This window comes from Artibeus jamaicensis, unplaced genomic scaffold (genome assembly GCF_021234435.1).
Source record: "Artibeus jamaicensis isolate MK-2021 breed Jamaican fruit bat unplaced genomic scaffold, CSHL_Jam_final contig_519, whole genome shotgun sequence".
Lineage (NCBI taxonomy): Eukaryota > Metazoa > Chordata > Mammalia > Chiroptera > Phyllostomidae > Artibeus > Artibeus jamaicensis.
This window is the reverse complement of record NW_026521871.1, coordinates 49216765-49236677: the sequence shown is the minus strand read 5'-3', so window position 1 is coordinate 49236677 and position 19913 is coordinate 49216765. Positions and strand designations below refer to the sequence as shown.

At 43.5% G+C, this 19913-nt stretch overlaps 1 protein-coding gene across 1 annotated transcript in view; it reads right to left on the bottom strand.

The window, feature by feature from the left end:
- Positions 1-17938: 17938 nt before the first annotated feature.
- MOBP (myelin associated oligodendrocyte basic protein) overlaps positions 17939-19913 on the bottom strand; it is a 40019-nt gene continuing 38044 nt past the window's right edge. Inside the window, exon 6 of the transcript XR_005082928.2 lies at positions 17939-19811. The gene's annotated coding sequence lies outside the window, so the exon portion shown is untranslated. The remainder of the gene's footprint in view (positions 19812-19913) is intronic.

The window sequence follows — 19913 nt, the reverse complement described above, 5'->3', positions numbered from 1 at the left end:
GGTAAAGAAGCTGCCAAGGGAAGAAATGAACATTCGATGACAACTTCACGCCTGTCACCCATGGACTCCTCCCATTGTTACCCCCATTTTTACCATTAAGGAAAGTAAAATTCACAGAGAGTAAAATCCATTAGTCTGAACTCCCTTGATTGGCTTTCCCACTTGTTTTGACCAGCTCCAAGCTCATTCTTTTTCCAACATACCGCAGTCTGCGAGAGAACCTAAAAAGACAGCCAGAAACACCAATTCCTTCAAAACTTCCCCTTGGGCTTCAGAATTTCCTCTCCATGGCAGAAATTTCTCATTGAAAGTCAGATTCAGGGCTCTTACTGGGGCTTGTCTCTCAGGTAACTCTGCTCCATGGGAAAAGTTGACCTTGCCTACCACAGTTGGCTTACAGCTACACTGCGTTCCCCAGAAGCAAACCCTAGTATAAGAACTGAACGGAAATCAATTAGGAAGTGTTTCCAGGGAAAACCTGCAGAGACAAAGGGTGAGTGTGATCAGGAAAGGAAAGGAAATGGCCAAGCAAGGTGTGATGTCAAGCAAAGTCCTGCAGAGGGAACTTTGGCTCAGCCTTGCAGGGGGCTCTGGAGACAGCTTAGGTGCACCTCCAGGGCAGGGAGAATGGAGCATTTATACTGTCCCTACTACCGATAACATTGGCAAAGGGCTGACCCTGAGGGGACAAAATTCTTAGGCAGTTCTGGCTCTTTACATGCACAGCCAAGCAGAACCCAAAGCCGGAGCGCAGACTGACTCTGGCTGCCGGGAGGGAAAGCACATGGGAGCTGGTGCCCACACGCAAATGCTGAGATCCAGCGGATGCAGCCAGAGTGCACTAAGGGAGTCTGCCACAACTTTCCTGCAGAGCGTTTCCGGCAGGAAGTGACGGGATTTTATGCTCAGAAGATCAACCCTGGCAGAATCATTCCTGGGGAAACTAACAAACTGGGAACCCAGAAGCTCCAGAATCATGCAGAAATAAAAACTGTTAGTGTCCCCCATGCACCCCATGATTTAGGCAGGGATTAAACTCCATAGAAGCAAAAGGGAAGACTGAATCGCCTGGAGTCGCAGGGCCCCCAGAGTTTCGAGGAGCCTTTAGCAGGCAGACTCTCTGCCATGAATCCTAGCTCTCGCTTTGGTATGCATGACTCTTCCAGTGGGTAGTGTTCTCATTCTCTGTTTACCCAAATCCCTATGCATTTGTCTCAGCCCTGTTCAAATGCCTCCTCCCCTCATGAAGCAAGTCCTTCTTCCACCAGCTCTGGATGCCCCAGGACCTTGTCAAAATCTCTTCTGTGAAGCACATGACTTTGTATTTTGCATTATGCTATTTATGTCCACGTCTCGCCTGCCTGGCTAGACGAAGCTGCCAGGGAGCAGGAGCTGTGCTGCCTCAGCTCCGTGCCCAGCACCTGGCACAGGGCCTGAACGCAGTGGTACTCAGTACGCACCGCCTGAGTGTCACCTGAGGGAAGCCTCCCTGCTCCCCATCAGCACTTACCCAGGGTTCAGGTGGGAAGATGGGAGCCTACGCCAGACCTCAAGCCCCCAGAGTGCCGCTGGGATGCACTCAGCTGTCTTCCTCTACCATCCTGCCCATTGACAGCCTAGTTCCTGGCAGCAGAGCTGACTGTAGCAATTCGTCTTGCTTCCTGTGATTACTCATAATTCTGGATTTTCTGCCCTGACCAACTAAATTGCATCAACTGCACTTCTACATTTCCAGCAGTTTTAGTTTCCAGAAAGCAAACTAAGGACAGAGCAGAGAAGTGTTTCATGTCCCTAACATCCTCAGCAGCACCTGGAAGGGGCAGCCTTCTTTCATTGTCAAGTACTGCTGACAGTAAGGCCAGGGTGTGCCTCACACCCAAGTTCCAGGCTCTCCTCCACTCTCCCATTTCCCAGGCCCCCTAGGCTATGAGCATGAGCATCAGACCTCCGGGTGGCAGAGGCCTCCCTGGCCTTCAGTATCCTGTCGCCCGAGCTACTCTCTGAGGAGCGAGCATTCCACTGAGCAAGGGAACCGAACCTGCCCCACTTCGTATGAGGTCAAATTGAGCCAAACTGGGCTGGACAGACTTTGGAGTCCACAACATCCTGCCTCAGCTCTGCCTTTGCTCCTGTGCACCTTGGCAACTCTGGGAGACTTACTTAGCTTCTCTAAGTCTGCAAAAAAGAGACTCAGCTGCCGAAAAAAGGTTCTTGAGGGTGTTCATCTGGGGCAGTGTGAGGCTCAGCTGAAATATCTGATACATGCAAGTGTGTCAAAAGCTGTTGGTACTGCACATGTTAAGAAAGTTATTCCGAGTTATTCTGAGTTAAGAAAGTTAGTCTCGAGTTCAAAGAGAAACAGCCCTAGAGTCATTTCCTGGATCTCTGGACCAGGATGCCGGGAGATGGGGAGGCAGAGCAGAGGAATAGGGGATGGGAAATATTCAAACAGAGGAAATTCCTTTTGACACGGCTGAGTTGCACACTTACTCATCTGGATGCTCATTGATTCACTCACTCAGTCTGCAATTATTGAGCGCTTGCTGCATGCATGCCAGACACTTTTCTAGGTGCTGGGGCAAATCTGAAGATAGAAAAGGATGTGACTCTGTAGTTCAGGCAAGATAAGATGATACCCTGAGGTAGGGGCAGCAGAAATGAAGAGAAGTGCACAGATTTTGTTGATATTTAGGAAGTCGAAGTAACAGAATAAAAATTTTTTTGATACCTCAGGGGGATGTGTAAGAGAAGAGATGAAGTGAAGAATAACTCCCATTTTTTGACTTGAGCAAAGGAGCAGGTAATGGTGTCAAACACAGAGGTAGAGACCCTGGAAGAGGAGCAGCTGGGGGAAGGGGACATGGTAAGTTCAAGTTGGGTCCCATTGAGCTGAAGTCCCTATGAGACATCAGATGAAACACAGTCACTACATACTAAGTCTAGAAATTGGGGGGAAAAGCTGGGCTCAGCAGACAGACTTGGTAAACACTGACATACGGAGCAGAATGGATGGGGCCATCCACTGAGCATCCACCACACATCGAGATACAGAGCTAGAGTGTCTGCCCTCCAGAAGTTCATGGTCCGGAGGAGACAGACACCACAGAGTTGATTCTGACATGGTAATTGCATAGTGCACAAAGAGAGTGCAAAGGACTGTGAAAACCCAGAGGAGGGTGATACTGACTCTGCCTGGAAAGGTTGCAGAAAGCTTCCAACAGAACTGATAAGGGCTCTGCATCCAAAGCGTCCAAAGGGTGTGCCGGAGATGAAGAGGCTGGGAGGGGGTGTAGAAGAGAGGCAAGGAGCCAGAAGGAGGATCCGAGAACCCAAGACCGAAGCAGTGCTGAACCGTGATGGGGGTAGTGGGGGCTGGGGAGGCTGTCCGGTGGGGAAGGGAGAAGAGAGGCTAGAAGGTGTAGGGAAGCCCAGTCACACGACAAAGGGGCACTCTGTGGCCACTGGGGATTTTGCTAACCTCTTTGTATTTGTTTGTCTGTTTTACAGAGAATAAACACACTGGAGTCTGCATTTTCAAAGTGGCGACCTATTTCCTTCCAAGCAATCGCTGTTTCTGGGAATTGTCATTAGTGTGATTGGAAAATGCTGTATCTTATTTCCTAATTAAAACATGCCTCATGCAGGTATTTGGAAGATAAGTGGGAAATTGTTCTCCTACCACAGAGAAGTCAGTTCATGTATATTTCAGGAACCAGAAACTGCTGTGTCAGCAGCTGGAGAAAATGCAGGGAGGTCTCGGACAACAGAACTTCGGCTCACAGACTGAACTAGTTACAGATCTGGGGGACTCCTATAACACATAAGTAGCCACTAGCCAGAACAGCCCCCATTTAACAGACAGGGGACTGGAGAATATGGGGGAGCCACTGATGCTGTAGGAAACATTTCAGCCACGACTTTCAATCAATGATAACCCATCGACTCTCTTTTTTATATATAATAAAATGCTCTGGAGAGGGTTAACAGGAAAACTGGAAATAACACTAGGATCTGGCCTTGGTATTACAAACACAAAACATTTCATACCTTGTATTCAATTTGTTAACGCACCTAACCTACCCCTTTCCTTTCCAGATAGTAAACTTTGAGCTTCTCGGGTCTGTTTTTTATTTTTGCTTTCCTTGGTACAAACTAATGGAATTCTAGCACTTGGCCTTGATATTTACAAGCTTTTCTAACAACTAGTGGAATAAATCTCAATGAGGAGAAAAGGATCATCGTATTTTAAAGCCACTGAAGAGCAACAGTGCCCTGCGTCACTGGTCTTGCAGGGGCTTTTTCTGAGAAAGGAGACTGGCAAGTATTTGAACGTCAGTACTTCGGTCTGTGAAAACTGTCTTTCACCTCTGAAATGTCTGCAGGTATGATTTCTGGGCTTCTTATTTGTTGCCTTGATGGGAATATTTAAGTTGACACTTTGTGGGGAGAGGGGTTTCTCACAAAGATGTCGCATGGGGAAAATTTTAGAGTATACATATGGTATGGCGCTGGTCCGAAGACCTAGAGTGTGATTTGAACCACAGGAAGGTGGTAGGTTTATCATTGAATAAATTAAATAAATAAATAAAAGTCCATATTGACTCAGAAGTGGAAGCAGAAGCTATGTCCATCGGCGATTCAGCCCTGCGCAGGAGGGCACAGCAGCCAAGGGAGAGGTTTCCCTAAACCAGGTAAGGAGGACAGAGCAGCACCATCAGTAAAAATATCTGAATTTTGCAAAACAAGGCAACAAATGCAAGAATGTCTGAAAGTCCCTTTTCTGAGAAAATATGTAATAACTGGATTTTACCTATATGTACTGTAAACATAATATCACAACTAACTCCCAGCAGAGTGCTTCTGAAGACAGAACTTAAGTTCAGAGACCAGGGCCCAGGATCCAGGGGCAAACAAGGAGACAGATAAAACCAATGGAGAGAAAAGAAATCTCGCTGCTCTTCAGTCTCACTGGGATACCAGGCAATCTTGCGTCCTTTAAAATAGAATATATACTCATATAACCGTCCCTTATTCCCTTCACTCATTATTATGTTGGTGATAATCAACCACCATTTATCAACCCACAGTTAATTTATTCTTACTTCTACTGTGGATTAACATTGAACTTATTTCCAGTTTGGGGTTACCACGAGCAATACTGTTAATATGCATTCTTCTACTTGTCTCTTGGCACATCATTTTTCCGAGGATATGTACTAAGTTGTGACATTGCTGAGTCACAGCGTTCACCTCTCTTCACGTCCACCTGAGAATACCACACTGCTCCAAAGGGGTGGTATCAACTCACGCTCCCTTCAACAACTCCCCCCTGCTGCACGCTGACTCCAGTACTGGATATGTCAGGCTTTGTCATGTGACCAATCTGTTGGCTGTGTGTTGGATATTCACATGGTTGATGGTATTTATGACAGTTTCATTTATAATGGGATTAGTTTAAGGTTGAGAGACTGCCCATAGGTTTATTGGCCATTTTCATCACCTCCTTTTTGAAGTGTCTATTTAAGACTTTTGTCCACTTTTTATTAGGCTATCTGATTTGGACAGGCCTTTGTACATCTCTGATAAGAGCCCTTTTTGTTACATGCCTCTCTTACTCTGTGTCTCAAACATGCACACTCTTCAGAGAGACTGGTGAACAGAAGCTCACTAGTTTAAATGCAGTCAAATGTATGAATCATTACATGGTGGAATAGCATTTTTGTACCTCATATTAAAAATCGTTCCTTATACGAGGCCATTAAAATATTCTCATATATTATCTTATAAAATCATCACAGTTTTCACTGTAATCCATCTGGAATTGGCTTTTGCATATCATATTAAATGTATCAGACTCCTTTTTATTTTATTATATGAATGAGATACCATTTATTGAAAAGTCTTTCTTCCCTGTGATCTTCAGTGCCTCCTTCCTTATAAATAAAAGGTTCATATAGGAATGGGTCTGCCTTCATACTCTCTGTTCAATTCCACCGGAATAAGTTTCTCACCTTGTTCCAGTACCAAACTGTCTCAAGTACTAAAGCCTTGTATCAATCGTGACATCAATCATGACAGCCTTGTATCAATCATGACATCCCAGAGGGCACCTCCTGTACCTCAGTCCTCTTCTTCAAGACCGTCTCAACTATTCTAAGCCCTTTGAGATGCCATATGAACTTTGAAGTCAGTTTGTCAAGTTCCCCTGAATAGATTGTTGGAATGTGTATGTGTTATAAATCTCCTGCAAATTGCAATGCTTGCTTATTAATTCTAATCTATCTATAGAGTCTTCAGGGTACATATCTTTTAAAATGTCAATGTTACTTCTTTATTTTCACTTTTGGCTAAGATCTCCGAAATAGTGTTGAAGTACAATGATGACAAAGGACCTCCTTGTCCTGTTCTGGGACTCACAGGTGATGCCTTTAACCTTTCACCATTGATAAACACATTTGCTGTGGGTTATTCATAGATACCTTTTGTCAGATTAAGAAAGTTCTTTCTAGTGAGGATTTGCTAATTCTTAAATCGCACATCAATGCTGAATTTCACCAGGTGCTTGTTCTGTATTAAATAAAACAATTTTATAATTCTTCTTCTTTAATCTATTCCTTGTGGTGGAACACATATTTTTTAATGTTCTTATGTTAAACCAACATTTCTCTCCTGGATTAACCTTACCTAATTGTTATGTAGCAACCCTTTCATACATTGCTGGATTTAGTTTGCTAATAATTTCAACCCATGTTCATGAGTGATACTTAGGTTGAAATGGTCCTTTCCATGGCTGGACTGAAAGGCATTAAGATTAAGCTACCTCCTTAAAATGAGTTGGGAAGTAAGTCCTTTTTATATTACTTCAAAGAGATTTTACTTTACGGATTGGAATTATTTATTCCTTGACTGGTAGAAGCTACTAAAGGAGTCCTTTGAAAACTACTTTTTGTGGTTATAGGACTATCTGTGGTTATTTGCTACCACATTTGAATGATGTATTTACCCTGTCAATTTTTCATATATCCATTTTGAGGGCCATGCTCTAACTTCCTTTTAAGGAATTGGAGGCCTTAGTACTTACATGCCTCAATCTCACCCCCACTCCACTCTTCTGTCTTCCCAAAACAGTTCTGTTACAAATTGTTCACATTTTTATAAACACAAATTTCTCAAATATATTATTATTTCTGCAGTAAAACACGTGAACGTGCACATTTAGTGAAAAAACTAAAGGCTGTAAACAGCCTTGTGTCGTTTCAATCAGCTTCCTGGGCTCTAACGGACAAGCCTCATGTCATTTCAAGTTCTCCCCAGACGAGTTAGGTCAGACCATGTTATACAGCTAAATGAGCATAAAAAATTTTTTTCAATTTTCCAACCTTTATGAATTTTTTCATTACAGGTATCCCCAAGTGTTAAAGCCCTGGAGGGGATTTGATGTCCATCTGGCTTACCTTTTGTCAGCTACCCAGGGCATCTTGCCCACCCCCAGGGTCTCATTGCTATGGATAGAGTGAATGGTATGGGAGAAAAGTGAAGGGAAGACCCAGAGTAGGTTTCTTCTGCACAGAGAATGGAGTGTGTGGAGGTGTCCCTGCATGCGTGTTTTTGAGTTGGCTTTTTTCAAGTTTATGAGAATTGTTATTAAGCCTTTATGGATTCAAGTCTTGTTTCCCATCAACTTCTCAGTAGGTTCTCAGGAAATGGCAGCTAGATTTATCTATGAGGAAGCAGGGTTCAACCCAATTCAGTTTCAGCAAATGTTGGTTGTTCGCACAGAATGTAAACAGCTTTGGGTTTGATCTGTGGGGAATTAAGAAGTGAACCTCATATGAGTCTTGCCCTTTGTCCTGGAGCTTGGTCTAAATAGGGAAAGACATGCAGGAATATTTGACCTAGTTGACCAAAGGGGTCTGCACCCACCTGGCCAGATGCTCTGGAATCCCAAGACAGGGCAATTATGCAAGACACAAAGAAATGGGATCTTCCTTGGCAATCCCCCTTATAGTGGGTCACCCCAATTTTACAAGCATGGGGGAAAACGAAAGTCAGACCATCTTTATGGGATCATGCTCTGATTTGAAATTTCTCACTCCAGCCCCACCCCATCTGCCAAGGAGGGCAAAGTCAAAGTAAGCAAAAGTAAAGAAGAAGATTTGGGAATCCATGAATGCTGCCTTAAAATGTGCAATTTTACCCTGGCTGGTGTGGCTCAATGGATTGAGTGCCAGCCTGTAAAAATAAAGGTTACCAGTTCAATTCCCAGCTAGGGCACATGCTTCAATTGCCAGGTCCCCAGAGAGGGGTGTGTGAGAGGCAACCAATTGATGTATCTCTTACACATCAATGTTTTTTTCCCTTTTTTACTCCCTCCCTTTCCCTTTCTATAAATTAATTAATTAATATTAAAAAACAAAACGTGCAATTTTATGATGGTGGAAATTCCTCCCAGGTATAAATGTTTTAAAGTAAATAAAATCAGAATTCATATTGTAGATAACTTTTGAGTAATACATAGTTGGGTTCATTTTTTAATTTTTACTTATTGATTTTAGAGTGAGGCAAAAGGAAGAGAGACAGAGACATCAGTCTGTTTTTCCACTTATCTATGAATTCATTGGTTGTCTCTTGTATGTGCCCTGACTGGGGATCGACCCCAGAACCTTGGCATATCAGGATGATGCGCTAACCAACTGTATACTAGGAAAGACACTGAAACACACTAATCTCTGTTTTCTTATCTGTAAAATGGGGAAAATAAAAATTCACCTCACAAGATTAAATGAGAATTAAGTCCTTAAATAAATGAAATGAGACCTTGTGTCTGTAACCGAAGCGTCTCAAAGTCTTTTAGCCACAAGTTTACACAGTACAAGTGGATGAGAACTACCACTTATTTCAAATGTTTCCTATTGGTAACCTTGTTTGTTATCTTGCCCCCTTTCTCCATCTCTCTTTATCCTTAACAAGGGATAGCCATTTAGAGGATCATTAGCCCAAACAGTTGTGTATAATAGGTCTTTACTACCTTACTGAATATTCTGGAGTTACAGTGGATAAGGAGTCAGGGGGAGAAAGTTTACTTCAGAGCCTGTCCTGTTGACTTATGGTCAACCTGCCTCCTCCCCACCTGTGACCTCTCCTTCCTGCTTTGTTCTTAGTGTGGAAAATCCCCTATGCCTGTCTTTCCCCAAGGGCCAAGAACAACCTAATATGTATTTTAGACTTGAAGTGGTTAATTAGGAAAAATCAAAGATGACTCGGGCAGGGGACAGGAAACATCACAAATAAAATATTTGACTTTACACTGTTCTCATTCATCCCCCCACAGAGATCCCTCTGAGTCATGCCTTTTGCCTGGGGCAGTACTTACCAGTGTTCTTCTTGTCAATATTTTCCCTTTCCACTTCTGGCCAAGACGGAGGTATAGGTAGATGCACTATGCCTCCTCACATAACCAAAAGAAGGACAATAACAAATTTAAAAACAAAAAACAATCAGAACTGCCAGAAAATCAAACTGTATGGAAGTCCGACAACCAAGAAGTAAAAGAAGCATTCATCCAGCCAGGGTGGAGAGGACTCGTGGCGAGGTGGCAGCTGGACAACCTGGGTGGCGAGGTGGTAGCTGGTGGACCAGGCTGTCCCATATTTGCATGGGAATAAATCAGGAGGAACAACTGGGGAGCAAGACAGACCATGCAATCCCAGATTCCACTGCAGGGAATTAAAGCCTCAAAACCTCTGACTGAAAAAACCTGTGGGGGTTGTGGTGGTGGGAGAAATTCCCAGCCTCACAAGAGAATTTATTGGAGGGACCCACTGGGCCCTAGAACGTATACAAACCCACCCACCTGAGAATCAGCAGCAGAAGAGCCCAATTTGCTTGTGGGTAGAGAGGAAGTGACTGAAAGTTGCCAACAGCCAAGCAAGCATCATTGTTTCCTCTCAGACCCCCTCTTTCACATACAGCACCACAACGCAGTGACTTGGTTGCCCCACCCTGGTGAATACCTAAGGCTCTGCCCCTTACAACGTAACCACCCATCAAGACAAAAATCATGGTCCAAATGGAAGAACAGGTCAAAGCTAAAAAAAAAAATACAACTAAGTGATGAAGAGATAGCCAACGTATCAGATGCGTGGTTCAAAGCACTGGTAATCAGGATGCTCACAGAATTGGCTGAGTATGGTCACAAAATAGAGGCAAAAATGAAGGCTGTGAAAAGTGAAATAAAGGAAAATGTACAGGGAACCAATAGTGACAGAAAGGAAACTGGGACTCAAACCAATGATCTGAAGCAAAAGGAATAAATAAACATTCAACCAGACAAGAATGAAGAAACAAGAATTCAAAAAAAATGAGGAGAGGCTTAGGAACCTCCAGGACAACTTTAACCATTCCAACATCTGAATCATAGGGGCACCAGAAGGAGAATAGGAAGAGCAAGAAATTGAAAACTTATTTGAAAAGATAATGAAGGAGACCTTCCCCAATCTAGCGAAGGAAATAGACTTCCAGGAAGTCCAGGAAGCTCAGAGAATCCCAAAGAAGTTGGACCCAAGGAAGCACACACCCATGCACATCATCATTACATTACCCAAGATTAAAGAGAAGGAGAGAATGGCCCTGGCTGGTGTGCCTCCATGGATTGAGTGCCAAACTGCAAACCAAAGGGTCACGGGTTCAATTCCTGGTCAGGGCACATGCCTGGGTTGCGGGGCCAGGTCCCCAGTATGCGGTACGTGAGGCGCAACTACACATTGATGTTTCTCTCGCTCTCTATAAAAATAAATAAGTCTTGCCCTGGCTGGTGTAGCTCAGTGGATTGAGCACGGGCCTGTGAACCAGAGGATCGCGGTTCGATTCCCAGTCAGGGCACATGCCTGGGTTGCAGACAGGTTCCCTGCAGGCCGGTTCCCTGCAGGCCAGTTCCCTGCAGGGGATGCACTAGAGGCAACCATACATTGATGTTTCTCTCCCTCTCTCCTTCCCCTCTAAAGATAAATAAATAAAATTTAAAAATAATAATAAATAAAGTCTTTAAAAAAGAGAGAGAGAAGGAGAGAATCTTAGAGGAAGAGGAAAGGAGAGAGTTACCTACAAAGGAGTTCCCATAGGTCTATCAGCTGATTTCTCGAAAGAAACCTTGCAGGCAAGAAGGTACTGAAAAGAAGTATTCCGAGATTACTCTATCCAGCAAAGCTTTCATTTAGAATGGAAGGGCAGATAAAGTGCTTCCCAGATAAGGTCAAGTTAAAGGAGTTCATCATCACCAAGCCCTTGTTATAAGAAATGTTAAAGGAACCTATCTGAGAAAAAGATCAAAATATGAACAGTAAAATGACAACAAACTACAACTATCAACAATCAAACTTAAAAAAAAAACAAGAACAGAAACAAACTAAGCAAACAACTAGAACAGGAACAGAATCACAGAGATGGAGATCACATGGAGGGTTATCAGTGGGGAAGAGTAGGGGGAATGGGGAAAAAGGTACAGGGAATAAAAAGCATAAGTGGTAGGTATAAAATAGGCAGGGAGAGGTTAAGAATAGAACAGGAAATGTAGAAGTCAAAGAATTTATATTTATGACCCATGGACATGAACTAAGGGGGGTGGGAAATGCAAATGGAAAGGGGGGTCAGGATGGAAAGGAATAAAGGGGGGAAAGTGGGACAACTGTAATAGCATAATCTATAAAATATATTTTAAAAATAAAATAAAATAAAAGATTTTATCTATTCCAGCAGTTCTTGTCCCCAGGAGCCCCCATCCTCCTTGTCAGAGGTCAGTTCCTAAATCTGTTGCTGTATTTTTCAGACCAATTCATTTTCCTACTGTTTCATTTATTCTATTTCACAACCCTAAAAATCATCCAGACATTTTTCTAAACATAGGAGTTGCTTCATTTATACTCATTTTATTAATTATTCTTTTATAGTCATTTTACTAGGGCTTCCTGGAGAAATGGAGATAAATACGAGTGTTCGGTCTGCCATATTTCATCAAAAGCCTTAAAATTCATTTTTCTAGATCCCTTGTATATTACCAAAAATCTGAAATAATATTTGATCACCTCCTGAAAGACCTAAAGGCTTTGGCGATCTCAGCATATTTGATGTTATTAAGACATAGAAGAATCTACTTTATCCCTCTATGCAGACATCTCCAAATCATATTACATCTCCAATCATTCTGTCTCCAGGACAGAATGACTTTCACCTGCCCGGGAGGCTCTGGCTCTTGTCAGCTCAGCCACAGAGTCTGCTGTTTGCTTCCTTACCATGTCACATGGGGTGAGCTCCATTTTTCGGCCTATGATTTCTGCTTCCTGTGAGTCAGCAGCAGTTAGGGACATTGCTGTTCCCCTCTTCTCTGGGGTGAACTTCCACAAGGACCTGCCCACTAGTAAGAAGAGGGCAGACCTGAAGCCTAAAGACTGGGGTTCAAGTTCCAGCCTCGGCACTCACCAAACGTGGGAACTGGAGCAAGTCACTTGGCCTCTCTCTGCTTTGGTTTCCTTCTTGCCAGTGGAGGCTCATGGATCTCACAAGGATTGCATGAGGAATAAATGAGAAGAAATATGTGCCTGGCAACTAGAAGGTGTTCCATGAATGGTTATCTAGGCATTTTCTACGCGAGGCTGCTAAAACCCACAACAGCCGTGTGCCCTTTCAGGAAAATGAATCCACTCCATTGTACTCCTTAATTGATATGGTAAGCTTATTAATGGATGGTTAATCGAACTCTGATTCCGTAGGCGTGGGGCGGGGCCGAACATGGGGCTACAGAAGGGCAGGCATAGCATCACCTCCCAGGCACAGAGTTTCAGGCTGTGCCCATCCTCTTCCTCTCTTACATGGGCTGCGTCCATCAGAACAAATCCACGTGACAGGGGGGAAGGCAGATAAAGAGCTTGGAGGCACAGGTAGAGGAGAGAAAAAGCAGGGTGGTCCAGTGAAAAGAGCAACAGCCCCAGGGACAGATTTGGGGCTGAAGTCTGGCCCGGTCGCTGCTAGCTGTATGACCTTTGGCAAATCACCCAGCTTCTTTGAGGCTCAGTTTTCTTAGCTCTAACATGGGCATGACCATCCCCACCTCGCAGCTGTTGGGACATGGATGTAACCCCACATTCTCATAACTCTGTCACTGTGTTCCAAAAGTTTCACTCTCACGTGAATGCCCTCAGTGTCTGGAAGATGGAGCAAGGCATTCTTTACTGTTCTCTCCTGGCCACATTCAATTCATCTAGAGCCCGTCTCAGGTGGGTACCCAAAGTCTCTTCTTCCCTGGTTTCCTCCTACTTTCCTTATCATTATTTTTTTTTAATTTTTATTGACAACATTGGGATGACATTGGCTAATAAAGTTATATAGGTTTCAGGTATACGATTCAACAATAAGTCATCTGTGTATTACCACCCCACGTCAAGTCCCCTTCCATCACCATTTATCCCCCCTTCACCCTCTTCTACCTCCCCCTTGACCCCGTTCCTTGTGGCAAACACCATACTGTTGTCTGTGTCCATGAGTCTTTCTTTTTTTTCTTTGCTTAATCCCTTCACTCTTCTAACCCAGCCCCAAACCCCTTCCCCTCTGACCGCTGTCAGTCTATTCTCTGTATCCATAAGTCTGTCTCCACTTTGTTAGTTTATTTTGTTCGTTAGATTCCACATATCAGTTTTCCTGCTTTTTTTTTTTACTACCCACCTGCTCCCTCCCTGGGAACCCAGTTCTGTTTCTCCCCAGTGCTTGGTGAGGGCTGGGAAGACCGACTCTCAACTTCTTTCTGTGAGGAGTGGAGTCAAGAATCCGTGAGACAAATAAAAAATCATCATAAGATTGACTGCCTCTCTTACCAGGGGTTCAATATAAGGGTTTTCAATGAGGGTTAGAATAGGAAGAGATAGAGGTGGGGAGAAGCAGGAGATGTAAATGCCACTGCACATGGGAAGTCCCAGTAAACGGTGGCCCCTGCACTTGTCTTCTCCCTCTTAGTCCCAAACCATGAATACACTTAACACCATGGTACTCGAACCTCTTTCTGTAATTCTAAAGTTTGCTTCACACCTTCCTGAATATCCTCTTCTTGGCATGTTTTTGTGAGTCAAGACTTGATTGAATCAGGGCCAAGCTAGCAAAAGGAGCTCAACGCTGTGGTATTTGCCAGCCAACCTCCTTCGGCTGCCATCTCTGGAATCCTGTGCTTCAGCAAAAGCTACCAGAATGCCGCCGACTTAGCACAGTGCTGTCCATTCCCAGCGATGTGTGAATGGATTAGCCACTCGGTGTTCAGTAGAACTTCCTTGCTGGGCCCAGTGCTTCCTCTTCTCCTACCATCCAGCCAGGCTCTAGGACTGGCAGGAACAGGGAGAGCGCTAAGACCAGAGAGCAGGGACTCACAAAGGTCTTGCCTAGCGGACTCTCGAAGGGCAACAAAAGGAGACTTGACATGTGAAAATATGAAAATAAAGATCTGATTTATAGATAGTCTCCTTTTGACATGACACATTTTCTGGATCACGGTCTAGAAGCAAAACTCCAAAACTGCTTTCATTCAACTTAACCTGCTTAATATAATGGATGATGCTATTTTACTAAACTAAAACATTTATATAGGCTTCATAACTGAGAAATGTATTTAGAGATTGTTTAGGGATTTTTTAATTCATTGATGTAATTTATTTTTATTTTTGAGCATGCCGAATCATTGTTATTATTTCATTTAACAATGATCCATTAGTATAATGGACCAATTAATGAAATTATGCAGTCAAACTAATGAGAATGTACTGAAAATCCTCACGGCTACTGCTACTAAACCATGTTGAGTTAATAGCACAGAAACGATGAGATCCGCAAGAGGCATTTACTTTGCGTGAGTGTATTCAGTACTTCTGCCTGCTGTGACCTAGGTCTCTTGACTCCAGCTCATCTATCACACAGGTGTCGAGTGAGGACTCGATTCTTCTGCCTCTTTTCTTTCTTCAAACTGCCATACAACACTTTGCTGTGTGTGGCTTACTCAGCCCAACATACTGTCATGCAGCTGCCACTTGCATGGGTGTGTTGGTTATGTAATACCGTTCTGTTCTCTTCTCATTAGCCTGAGAAGTGAAAGGAATTGAAATGAAAGTAGTAAGTGCCTTCCTGTTTTTGCAGCAATTTTTAGGACGCCAAATCAGAATCTCAATCTGCAAAATGACTTATGACTCCAAAGACTTCTCCTGTGACAATGTTTTCAAGTGCATACTCTCTCTGCTGAGGAGAAAATGAATCTTTAACATAATGTGAGTCCAATGGTGATTAAAAGTCAACTGTTGTCATTTTGACACCCCCACCCTGAGGTCATCCAGAGAGGCTCACCTCACATGCAAAGTTCAGCGCGGTCACTTCCAGGCCGGGATCACTCAGTATCTGCATCACTGTTCACGCAGCTCCGAAACTGCGTGGCAGAAGCCCATTTTGAGTGTGAGTGTCTCACCCACATGACCGAGAATATGGTTAAAATAATCCTTTTAAGACCATTGGCTTCTGAGAATATAACATTTCCAGGAAGGTTGTCTTGGAAGAAAGAAAAACATTTAAATTGGTCTAGAATTCTCTCACCCACAGACACCAGTGTGTGATAAACACTCGTCTGTCATCTTCCTCATTGTTGAGGAGAGGAGCGAGGCCAGGAGAGATGGGAAGCCGCGGATCCCAGGGCACACAGCTGCGTTAGGATGCGGCTGGACCTCAACCCCAGCGCCCTTCCGGTGCCCGGGCTTCGTTTCTGTAGCATCTTGGCTCTGGCAGCCAGGGAACCAAGTTCAGATACACCGAATGCTGATGTTAAAGGAGACTTACTGTTTTTTTAGTTTAGTTTTTTCCGTTTTCTTCATACTTTTTCCACTACCATGTATCTCCCCATACCCTCTTCCACCTCCCCCTCCCTCCCAATCACCACCCTGTTGTCCATCCGTGTCCATGAGTTCTTTCTCTTTTTTACCTTTTCTGCTCCATCCCTCCAGCTCCCCAACCCCCGCCCCCTCCCAGAGCTATCAACCTGCTCTCTAGCTATGATTCTGTAAATATATATTCTCTGCGTCTCCATTAAAACATAGAAACTTGGAGGTCCAAGTTCATGTTATCAATTCCTGAAAAAATACAGTAATTTTCTTAGCTGCAACAAGGGCTCCCCCTAATGGCTGCTGGCAACACTTCAGAAAGACTACGATTTACCTCTGGGAGGATAAGAAAAACAACTCAGAACGGTCACCGCGGCATCACCGAAAACCCTGATTGTCTCCGGTTTACTAGCATCCTTTCCTCTCCAATAAACCACCTTCCAGGGATCTCTGGAGTATCAACAATGTCCTGTGATACCCCTTCCGACAGAGCCCTGCTACAGACCACCCCCTCATAGGAAATGCCAACACCTGCGTTTTCAAACAGTAGGTTCTAAAAACTTAAGTGTGGGCCTCATGTGACTTGTGTTATTCAATCCGCAGTCTTTTCAGTAAACAGTTTCAGAAATCAGGTGTGTTTTGTGGGCAAGTCTGTTTTATCTTCTCTCTTCCATCATTGTGGCTTCATGAGGCTCTGATACCCTAATGCAACCGTGTTTCCTTTCAACATCTGGAATTCACAACCTGATCCTGAGCTTTCTCCCTGCCCAGAAGGAGGGAACCAGCCACCATCCTCCAAGGGGCCATGCTCCTTTCCTAGGAGAATGGTTTTAGAAGCCACGGGTGCTCATTCTACCAATAAGCTTTTCTGCATTTTGACTGGAACTTGGCAGATGGCACAAAATCTCTAATAGTACCAATCACAGAGGGGCAGAAGAGATCACACCCCCTTTAAAAAACGTTTGTGGGTTCTTCTCGTGATTTCCAGTTTGCCTCTATCTTAAGAAACTCTTCTTGACTTACTCTGATGGAACAGTTAGTGAATACATTTTTTTCAGTTTTTGAACAACTACTTTTTCTTGTTTTCATTCATGTTGATGTTAAAAGCTTTATTTTCCCATACCAAACTGTGGCTGTACATTTCATTGCTGCCTCCCCAATATTCAGAAGGCCCGACATCTTTTTTTTTCCCCTTGACCCTTGCGTCAGCCACCCTGACACTGGCTGCGCAGTGTGCACGTCCCACTGATTCTCTGGTTGGCATTGCCTCAGCACCAGTGTATCGGACAAGAAAGAAGCCTCGGCACTTTTCTGGGTGGAGTTGGTGTGGGGAGGGGCCCCGAAGAAACTAAGAGCTCAGTCCACTCAGTGTGATAGCATGTTTGTGGAGTAAAACAGAAAATGAAATGTACCTTGTAGACAAATATCACTTCTTAAAGTTTAAAAAAAATCTGCCCATTTTCTACATTTGAACTCCCCAGTTTGAATTTATTTTATTTCCCCTTCATATTTTTTTCTTTCACTGGTGCCTTTGTGTCTTGATAGAACGGAACTTTTAGTAGGAAACTGTAATTATTTCACAGAGGCCCATGGGCACATACACTCACTCCTTGTACTCACTCCAAAGAGCGGACTGTGCGCATGTCTCCCCAGGTCCGCACTCGGGGATGCCTTGTTCAGAGCTTGCAGTCAGCCACAGTGGGAGTATTTACACCATGGAAATTGGCCAACACTAGAAATCAGGACTTTGCACTCAGAGAGCCGATGGTTAAGCGTTTAAAACCACTCTGGGCGCACACCTCAGTTTTCCCAGAACCAGTCAAAATGTCAGAACATAAAATCAATTAACATCCAGAATTACCAGAGTCATCTGCCAAACACCATGGCTAAAAATTCCCACTCAAGAAGTTTACATAGAATAGCTTTTGCAGCTTTATATAATTTCTGCAATATTCACTGTATAACGCTCCCCAGAACCAACCCTTAAAAGACCAAAAAAACCACAGTTAGATTATAATACACTTTAGTTATAATATCCGAGGCACATTACATTTAGTTATTTACCAGTTTCCAGAGGGTTTTATTTCCACAACAGGCAAACATAGAGAATTCAGTAATTTCTAGTTATTAACAGTTCTGTGTTGACATCCCATTTTTTATGCGAATTAATACATATCATGCTCTCTCCTCCCCAATTTTGCACTCGGTCGTAACTGTGTGTCTCTGGATGGTATGGAGGACAGAGCCCAGCAAGCTCTGAGCATGAGGTCTGGCTCTGCTAACATCTGAAGTGGACTGAAGAAATACTCACTTTCCTCACTGGGTCCGAGTGGGGCTGGCCCACTAATTTCTTCTTTCTAGGAGTCTGTCATAGCGCCCCTGGTGTCATTCCCGGGAATGTAATGGCCTCAGATAACTCATCGATGGAAATTGTTCATCATAGAGGTTCTCACTTTGTTGTTCATTTAGCACCTGAATTGAGGAGGGGAAACATCTCTACCTGGAGGCTCTGTGTATCTGAATTCCCCTGCCCTTTTATTGCCACTGCCACGGTGACGGCCTCCCGAAATGAGGAAGCCAGGACACTCAGGCCTCGCCCTCCAGCTGCCGTGGGACAGTCCTTGGCCTGATTCCTCTTTCTGGGGGGGTTGGTGTTCTGAACTGTATCTCATATGAGTCTAGTACACTTCCTCCCTACTCTCTGGCATTTCTTCTCACCCCAGCCACACAGCTCGAATGAGACTTCTTCCTCTGGCATCGGCTTCATATTCTTACTTGCCACTTAAACTTGGCTGGGTCTGGCTGTGCTCGCTCAAGGACACAGAGCCTTGCCTCGGTAGGGCTGCAGGCACCTGCCTGTGCCTGGCCACCCAGGCTCCCGGCACAGGCCTGCTCTGAATGCCCCCTTTACTCTGAGTCGCCCTCTACCTAACATCCCTCAACATTCTACAACATTCTATTATCTTCTGTGTTTTCCTACCTATTCCTAAAGAGAGGTTGGGAGGGTATTCTAATTTTTGCCCTTTTTCCCCATGTCAGAAGCCTGCAGAAGTCACCGTACGAGCCACATTCAAAAGTGAATCAGACCAGATGTGTTTGTTTTCTAAGACTTGTAACCTTGGAGAGATTCCAGGCTTATTCGTCACCCATTATCTCTCCAAAAACATTTGTGTTGGGCTAATGTTGTTGACCATTTCTAGATACCTTTTAATGTCTATGATTCCTTCGAACCAGGAATTATTTCAAACCTTTTTGATTTCTGAAAGGACTGGTATTTCTTGGATAGCTGTTTGTTTTGTTATCATTTTAAGAACTCTCTTGCATCAGAGAGAAAGTGTGAGATCTTATTGTTTCTGTGTATTTGGCAATTACAGTATTGCAGGTTGTTCAAATCTTTGCACACGGCATCATATTGCACTTACCATCTGCCATTTGATTTTTTTATTCTGTTTTCCATGTTCATTTACCTGGTATAGGTATATATAATTCACTTGTTTTAGCTGCTGTTTAGAATTTATTTATGAATAGACTGTTATTGATTCATTCTTTCTCTTTTGGTGGATATTTTGATTAATTTCTTTCTATGTCTCTCTCTTCCTCTTTCTTTTCCAAATGCTTCATTAAACAGATTTATATGTATCTCCTTTCTTTATGGGTGCAAGTGTTCTCTAGGATTGGTGCCTAAAATCGTGTTTGATCATAGTCTACATAATATGCTGCTTTGCTAGTATCCCCAGACTTCACACCAAAGGTGTTGTAATAGTTTACAAATTCTCATTAGTAGTTTATGAGAATTTTCCCCACATCCTTGCCAACACTTGAGAATGTTTAGTTTTTGCCATTATGATGGTTGTACAATATCTTTTTTGCATATCCCTGAAGAAAGATGTATATCTTCATTTTGAAGAAACTTGAGTCCTAAGAAAAATAAATAAAAATAAGCCCATGTTTAGTGTCATCATATCGAAACTTAAGAATACCAAAGCCAAAAGAAAAAAATTAAAAATAAGCAAAGGGAAA